The sequence below is a fragment of the Bos mutus genome, chromosome 13, assembly GCF_027580195.1.
Source record: "Bos mutus isolate GX-2022 chromosome 13, NWIPB_WYAK_1.1, whole genome shotgun sequence".
In the NCBI taxonomy this organism is placed as follows: Eukaryota; Metazoa; Chordata; class Mammalia; order Artiodactyla; family Bovidae; genus Bos; species Bos mutus.
This window is the reverse complement of record NC_091629.1, coordinates 28917968-28926255: the sequence shown is the minus strand read 5'-3', so window position 1 is coordinate 28926255 and position 8288 is coordinate 28917968. Positions and strand designations below refer to the sequence as shown.

General features: G+C 42.2%; 1 long non-coding RNA gene across 2 annotated transcripts in view; it reads left to right on the top strand.

The window, feature by feature from the left end:
* Positions 1-483: 483 nt before the first annotated feature.
* LOC138990410 (uncharacterized) overlaps positions 484-8288 on the top strand; it is a 42814-nt gene continuing 35009 nt past the window's right edge. The window contains exons 1-3 of one of the 2 annotated variants that reach the window (XR_011466500.1): positions 484-816; positions 2911-3023; positions 4687-7785. This is a non-coding gene — a long non-coding RNA (uncharacterized lncRNA). Of the gene's footprint in view, positions 817-2910; positions 3024-4686; positions 7786-8288 lie in introns of those variants that run through there. The other variant, XR_011466499.1, reaches the window with a different exon arrangement.

Sequence of the window (8288 nt, the reverse complement as noted above, 5' to 3'; positions counted from 1 at the left end):
TCTTTATGAAAAGCAACGCAAAACAAAACAGAAATAAAACAAAGCCAAACCCATGGAGAGAACTGTCTGATATACAGGAGTCCTAATTACTCCTTCAATAAATAAATAAAAAAAAAAAAAAAAAGAAAGAAAATCCATGGAAACAAAATACTAGTAAAGCAATCAGCATAATCATGCCTTTTGCAGTTGCAGACACGTATGATGTCTGTGGCTTTCTCAAACACAGGAAAATCTTATTCTGCTAAAAAAAATTTCCAGTTGCTAGAGTTCTAAGAAATCAAATAGCATTGACTAAATATGTTCTGTATGACTCACAGATATACAAAACAAACTTGTGCTTACTAAAGAGAAGAGGGAAGGGGACTGGGCAAGTTAAGAGTATGGAATTAACAGGTACAAACTACTGTGTATAAAATAGGTAAGCAATAAGGATTGACTGTACAGCACAGGGAACCATAGACATTATCTTGTACTATGCTGCTGCTGCTGCTGCTGCTAAGTCACTTCAGTTTTGTCTGACTCTGTGCTACCCCATAGACAGCAGCATACCAGGCTCCTCCGTCCCTGGGATTCTCCAGGCAAGAACACCGGAGTGGGTTGCCATTTCCTTCTCCGTAATCAGTACTGCCGTGAATGCTGCTTGTGCAATGGCTGCTGTAGCGCCTACGAGTACTGTGTCTCCTGCTGCTGTAGCCCAACAAGCAACTCCTCCTGGAGCGCTTCCTCAACTGGGCAGCTGTGGCATTCCAGAACCTCTTCATGGCAGTCGAAGATCACTTTGAATTGTGTTTGGCTAAACGCAGGACCTCATCCCAGGTCAGAAGCCATGATGTCTCGGGTGGCGGGGTGGGCCGGTGGGAATCAATGTCTGGAAGAAAACTTGAAAATCTGCACTGGGGGCCCTTTGGTGGGGTGATAATGGAGAAGAGATTTAAATGGAACTTTGAGGGATTGATTGTACAGTCATCCCTTGGTATCTGAGGATATTTGGTTCCAGGACCCCAAATTCCTAAATGCTCATATAAAATGGCATAATGTTTGCATATTATCTCCCTCCATCCTCCCGTATGCTTTAAAGCATTTCTAGATTACTTATAATAACTAATACAGTGTAAAGGCCGTGTTTTGCTTTTTGGAAAAAAAAAAATCACCTATAAGGGAGTATAATCTTCAAAAATGCTGTATAGCTGAAGTTAACATAATGTTATAAATCAACTATACTTCAATACGAAATACATTCTGTATTATTTTAGTAAAGATCTAAGTTGAAATAGAAAAAAAAACCCTTGTAATTATGATGTGAATTTTGAATCTCATTTATCATTTAATTCTCAGCTTCTAAAATGTAGCCATTATTAAAAAAAAAAAAACTCATGTCAGAGTTTTTGGCCCACAAATATATTTATTTATAGTAATATCAGGTAATTTTTATCAGAATATATTTAAGCCATTACTGAGGGCTAGTCAGGTAGTCGGAAAGACAGACAGGAATGTTATGTGTTGAGAAAAACATAGAAAGCTGCATATGGTAGTCTTAATCAATTATCTTGGAAAATGGCTGCCTTAGTATCTAAGGGAATCAGGACATGGTCCTTCCATTTTATGCTAAAATTAATTAAATTTAATCTTTCTTATCTAGTTATTAAAGTCACAAATTTCTGCAGCTAAAAGTAATTTCACTGCAAGTCTTTCCATTGGTTAACAGATGCTTATCGAGGCAGTGATGGGTGTTCAGACAGAGTTGGTACCTGAATAATTACATTGGCCTTGATTTGGGTTCTGTTAATGAGCACACTTTTCCCTTGTATCATCGGAGTTCCTTTATAAAGCAAGGCTGATTTAGAAAAAGGACTCCCTTTTGAATAATAACATGTTTTTGATCAGGAAACCTTCTCATTGAATTTTTTTTTTTTTTCCAGTTGCAATTTGCTTACTGACCTATATAATTGAGTGACTTTTCAGTTGTTTGTGTTTATTTAGCCAACCTTTTGGGGGATGTTTTATTTGAAAAAAATGGTATTTTTCCAGAGAAATTTCTAAGGACCACTATTTAAAAATTTTAAAGGAGACACAGTGTGGCAGAGTGAGATTGGAGGTGAGCAGGTTCTGTTCGTGGGGGTGATAGGAAATGGTGGGTGTGGCTGAGGCTAAGTCACGTGAGGAGATCCAGGAACCAAGCTGGTTATCATGTGAAGGGAAGGCAGCACCACTTGTAGCTGCAGGGATGCCGAAGTTGGGGTATGTTACGTGGCAGTATAATATCTTTCAAGACACAAACTAGTGATTTGTTCCTTTGTGTCCCCATTCTTCCTCACGAAAGACTGAGGCTGCCTGTATTCATGGGTTCCTGTTGAGGAAATAAGAATAGTAGGGACATAGGTAAACACAGATGAAAGTTTTGAATCTTGAAACCATCAACATTGGTTTCCCAAGCCCTAAATGTCAGAAGCTCACTATGCCATGCACCCCGGAGGGAAAGCTTGGAGAGAGGATGTCTCTGAGCCGCTGGATGGAGGGGTGAGAGGGTTGCCTGTGGGCTGGGGTGGTGGGCTGGCCTGGACGGTTGGGACGAGGGTCTTCTGTGATGGGCTTTGGGCCAGTAGACCAGCCAACTGGCCGCTTATGTCCCGCAAACATTGGGCTGTGATCCTGGGAGCTCCTGTCAGGATGAGGAGGACGGAGTTCTCCTGGGTTCCAGAGCCAGTGGGAAAGCCCCTCGTGGGTAAGGTACCTATTACTAGATGATTCTTCATGGCACCAAATCCAATCATTCTTTCCCAACCCCTGTGAAAGTAGAACTCTCATGAGGAATGAAAGTTATTCATGGACACTTGAATGGCCTGAAGTGTATCACAAGGTATTTTGTTCCCTGCTTCCCACACCTGATTCTTCTTTGCTTTACTTCCTTAGCCTCTGTTGGAGGAACACCAGTGTAACACCTGACGTCAGTTTCCAGGTGCTTTCCGTCTCATGGCTTTATGATCTTCCAGGAGGAGAACAGCTTCTTCTTTATCAGAAGGAAGGTGGGTCTGCCTTCTGGAGGGGTTGTCAGGCTGCTGGAAGCCCCAGAAGCTCTTCTGCCACCCCACCATTCCCTCTGCAACCCCCGCCACGTTCCCCCCTCCCACCCTCAACCCAGCTCACCTAGGTGATGCTGGCATGGCCTGTGGAAGGGCTCCCAGCTGTGTCCTGGGGCAGGTGATGGTTCTTTCTCAGTAACAAGTCATAGTGGAGGATCACTTCTTGCCTCCTGCACCTTGGCTTGAATTTGCCTAAATAACCTCTTGGACTCTTGCAGTTTTTTGGTCTGGGTCCTGAATTAGCTCTCTGATGAAAGCTTATCTTTACCCCTTGGCTTCTTTTATTTCTCTGCTTCTATCCTTGGCCACTAGGCCTCTTCTCATGGATCTCTCCCTTCTTCCCAGTAAGTCTTTTCCTCACTGGTCCTACCTACACTCATGGACTTGAGTATCTTCTGTGTCATTATATGCAGCCTAATCGTTTCCTTGAAAATTTTGTCCTTATCAGACATACCACTTGGGCATGGAACCATTACTTCAAATAGCTCTTGCCTATTAGGACACTAGGCATCATTCTCTCTCTAATCCAGTGCTTTCTCCTGAGGCATGGGTGAATAAGCAATGGATGGATGATGGATGGGTGGGTAGGTGGTTGGGTAGGTGGGTGGATGGTTGGATGGATGATGGATGGACAGGTAGGTGATTGTATAAGTGGGTGAATGGATAGATGGATGGATGATGGATGGATGGGTAAGTAGATAGATGAGTGGGTGGGTGGATAGATGGATGGATAGATGGACGGATAAATAAGTGGATGATGGATAAATAGAAATATCATGACTTCACCTTCTTTTCCACATCTTAAGTTGAGCACTTAACCATGCTGGAGGCTTCTGTTTCTATGATTCCACAGGGAACTGCTTTCTCAAGGTCAACAACATTCTGTACATTGCAAAATCCAATGTTTGCTTCTCTGGAATTATTTTATTTGAACTTTCAGTAGTCTTTGACACAGTTTACCATATATTTCCATGATTATTTCCAAATTTTTCTTCTCCTTTATTGGCCTCTTCTTCTTAGTCTATCTTGCTGGCTCTTTCTCATCTTCTCAAAGCTGATATTCGGGAAGATAGATTCCTGATTCCCTTTTTCTCTCTAGCAGTTTTCCCTCCCAGGTTACCTCATTCAGATGTATGGCTCTGAAAATTGTCATTCTGCAAGGGAATTGCTGTTGGAATTTCTAGTTATGACTTCTCTTATGAGCTCCAGGCTTGTGAATCTCTGCTGGGTTAATATATTGCACAGGTTTAGTTTGGACAAAAGAGGAACTCTCGAGCAAATAAATAAACGTAAATAAATAAAGAGAAGAGCAGTGCTTCTCTGGTTCTACTTACCCGTCTATCACTCTAGTCGTTCAAACTCCAAACTTACAGGCTAGTCTTAATTTCTCACTTCCCTTTATTCTCTATGACTGATCGATTACTCTTTCCTATTAATTTTACCACCTCTACCCACCTGGTCATGGAGAGTGATGGTTCTGTGAATAATGGGTCCAAATACATGAAAGGAGAGGAACCACACACAGCACAACACAAATCAACATCTCTGTTTTGCCAACTTGTTTGTCTGGGACATTTACTTCTCTCCTGTCTTCCATGATTCTTAGGCTTCCATGGTGGCTCATCTGATAAATAATCTGCCTGCAATGTGGGAGACCTGGATTCGATACCTGGGTTGAGAAGATCCCCTGGAGAAGGAAATTGCTACCCACTCCAGCATTCTGGCCTGGAGAATTCCATGGACTGTATAGTTCATGGGGTCGCAAAGAGTCAGATACGACTATTTAAAACTCATGGCAGACGTTTGGAGCTTCCTAAGGCCTGTAGTTCCTATCCCAGATTCTTCCTACTATACAATCTGCCATTCTTAAGCAGGTGTGGACCAGAGAGGATACAAGCTTTGGAATTACAGTTTTCCTGCAGGATTTGGGAAAATCAGCTGCTTGACCAACTCTTTCAGTCTCCTGTTAATGATCTGTGCTTGTATCCTATCCATGTGTTTTTAAGTCAAGCCCACATCTTACTTTGGAAGCAAACATGGTACAGCTAGGTAATAAGAAGATATTTGAGGCCACACAAGTAATGTGGGCTTCCCTGGTGGCTCAGAGGGTAAAGCGTCTGCCTACAATGCTTGAGACCCAGGTTCAATCCCTGGGTTGGGAAGATCCCCTGGAGAAGGCAATGGGCAACCCACTCCAGTACTCTTGCCTGGAAAACCCTATGGACTGAGAAGCCTGGTAGGCTACAGTCCATAGGGTTGCAAAGAGTTGGACACGACTGAGCGACTTCACTTTCCTTTTTAAGTAATGTGTAAACTCTTTTTATTAGGGTTTAATTGTAGTTTTTTTCTACCTAAACCAATGTTCTACCTAAAGTAACATTCCATACAAAATCTCTTCCTGCAAATTGACAAACACTTTTCAGGGACCACCGAAGCACAAGAGATGCACTTTCAGAAAAAAACGAGATGTTAGGAGAGAGTCTTTAGCAACTTTGCCCAGATGTGTTTTGCAATGAGCAGCAGGCTTTCCTTCATCATGCATTTTTAAAGGAAGTGGTTTTGTTCAAGTGATTTCAGAAAAGAAACACAAAACAAAAACCCTAAAACTCCTGCTCTAAATAATCACCAGCATTTTTTGTGGTAGAAAATGGAAACTAGAAATATTTTAATGAGTGTCTTTGAGTAATATTATCGGTTTCTTTGTGCCATGAATGTATATTAAAGATCCAAGATAGCATGTGCTATTATGGGAAACATATGAATTATTTATATGTAACTTAAAATAGATAATCTTCCCCTGCCCATAATCACCATTTACGATATATATATTTTTCCGTACATCTCTCATTTTAATGGGGGGATTATAAGGCTATAAACACCCACAGTTTTCTTTAATTACTATCCTATATTTTGAACGATCTCTTATTAAGAAAAAGCTTCTTTTTTTTGTCTGCTAAAATATTGATGACCATCGTTAAACCATTAAGTGCAGGAGTGGGGAATAATAGTAGGTGGCTAGTCTGGGTGAGGTGGGTTTTCTTTCTTTCTTGGAGTGTAATTGCTTTACAATGTTGTGTTAGTTTCTGCTATACAACTCTAATCAGCCATGTGTATACATATAGCCCCTCCTTCTTGAGCTTCCCTCCTGCCCCCTACCCCAATCCTACCCCTCTAGGTCATCACAGAGCACCCAGCTGGCCTCTCTGTGTTAAACAGCAGCTTCCCACTAGCTATCTGTGATGTCAATGCTACTCTCAATTTGTCCCATCCTCTCCTTCTTCCCCAAGTGGGTTTTAGCATTCCATTTCCTTTTTGCTTTCCTAATTGCAATTTTTTTTTTAGTTTTGTTTAAGTGAACATTGGGCAGTGAGCATGCTGAGACGTTCAGTTTGGATGGTGAACTTCAAGCCTTCTGTGTGGTGGGCTATCTTTTCCTAACCTAGTTAAAGGCTGGGAGAGACCCTGGGGAAGTGCTCTGGCCACAGAGGCTTGGGCTGTGTGTGTCCCTCACAAGCAAACCTCATGGTCAATACTGGAGAGGAACAGGAGGGGCCAGGAACTTGATGGCTGTGAAAGTAGAGGTCTGTTTAATGTTTCAAGGGAATTCTGCCTGGGAAACTGTGCATGTGTGTGTGCCTAGTTGTGTCTGACCCTGTGACCCCTATGGATGGGGGTCTGTGGTCTGCAAGGCTCCTCTGTCTATGGGATTATACAGGCGAGAATACTGGAGTGGGTTGCCATGCCCTCTTCCAAGGGATCATCCTGACCCAGGGATTGAACCTGTGCCTCCTGCATTGGCAGGTGGATTCTTTACCACTGAGCCATTGGGGAAGCCCAGGAAACCAGATGCAGCTAAATGAATCCCCAAGAACCACAGCAGAGGTTGGAAACTGTTCTTGCCAGTGGCAGAGTTGTTTTACTTCTTTCTCAACTCCCAAGGTTTAGAAAAGAGCCAACAGTTGGCAGAAGCCTCCTGTCAACTGTCCATGGACAGACAAGTGATGGACAAGGAAGTGGCAGGTGGGGAGCAGTGGTGATTGGAAAACAGCTACTGCAACAAATTATTGTCTCCACATCCTCAAACTTGGAGTTGGGAGGGACTGATGATGTAAGAGGTGATGGTCAGCTGGGGGTCCACCTGGACAGGAGCCTGAGGCAGGCTTCCTGCTTGGACCAGCCTCTTTGCCCATGGGGCCAGCTGATGGCTTTCAGAGGATTTAGAGAAGAAAGTATCTGTTCTTTATCTATTTACCTTAATTAACGATCTGTTTTCACTGTTTGGGATTCTAATATTAGTATGTTTGCTCCTTTTGACAATGACGTTCAGAGCCAATAGTTTTATGGACAAAATATCTCTAATAGAAATAAGAACCAACAAAATGGGCTTCCAAGTGGTGCTAGTGGTAAAGAATCTGTCTGCCAATGCAGGAAACGTAAGGGATGTGAGTTTGATCCCGGGGTCAGGAAGATCCCCTGGAGAAGGGCATGGCAACCCACTCCAATATTCTTGCCTGGAGAATCCCTTGGACAGAGGAGCTTGGCAGGCTACAGTCCATAGGGTGGCAAAGAGTTGGACGCGACTAAAACAACTTAGCATGAAAGCAAGTTTCTATCAAATCACTCTGTGATGTTGAAGTCTAATGCATTGCTGGCTAACCTGTGTCCAGTCTCTGTGGTGTGGACCTGAAACAAGGTCGAAAGAGTCTCTAATTCATGGTGGACTCACCAAGAAGCCCTTGTTTCCTTTTTCTCTCCTTATCAAAAAATTTTTTAATAGAATTACGTTCTATATACTCCAGTTATACATTCTTTTTTTTCTTTCAGTTTTACTTAAAATCTACTGTTTCTGATAGAGTTTCTTGAGATTTTAGGGAGGCAGGTTGGTGAGAATAGAATTTTTTTTTATAAATGTTATAAAATGTGTAGAATTTAGTTCATTGCCATCAGTAAGAATGTCCTTATATAGACACAGCCTCAAGACATAAGCAGACCATTCAAAAGTAGGGAAATACATTTTTTTTTTGGTCATTAGCTTAGCTTTAATGTTCTCCCAGCCATACTGCTATTAAAATAGTGATACTTAGTAATGCCAGAAACTTCTTTCTAAATCTCATGGACTGTCCTCCAGAGGAGATGGAACAATGAATCTGTAATGAATGAAAAGTGCTCTGACAAGTCAAAGGCTCATCCACTTGGGAAAGAAAAAAG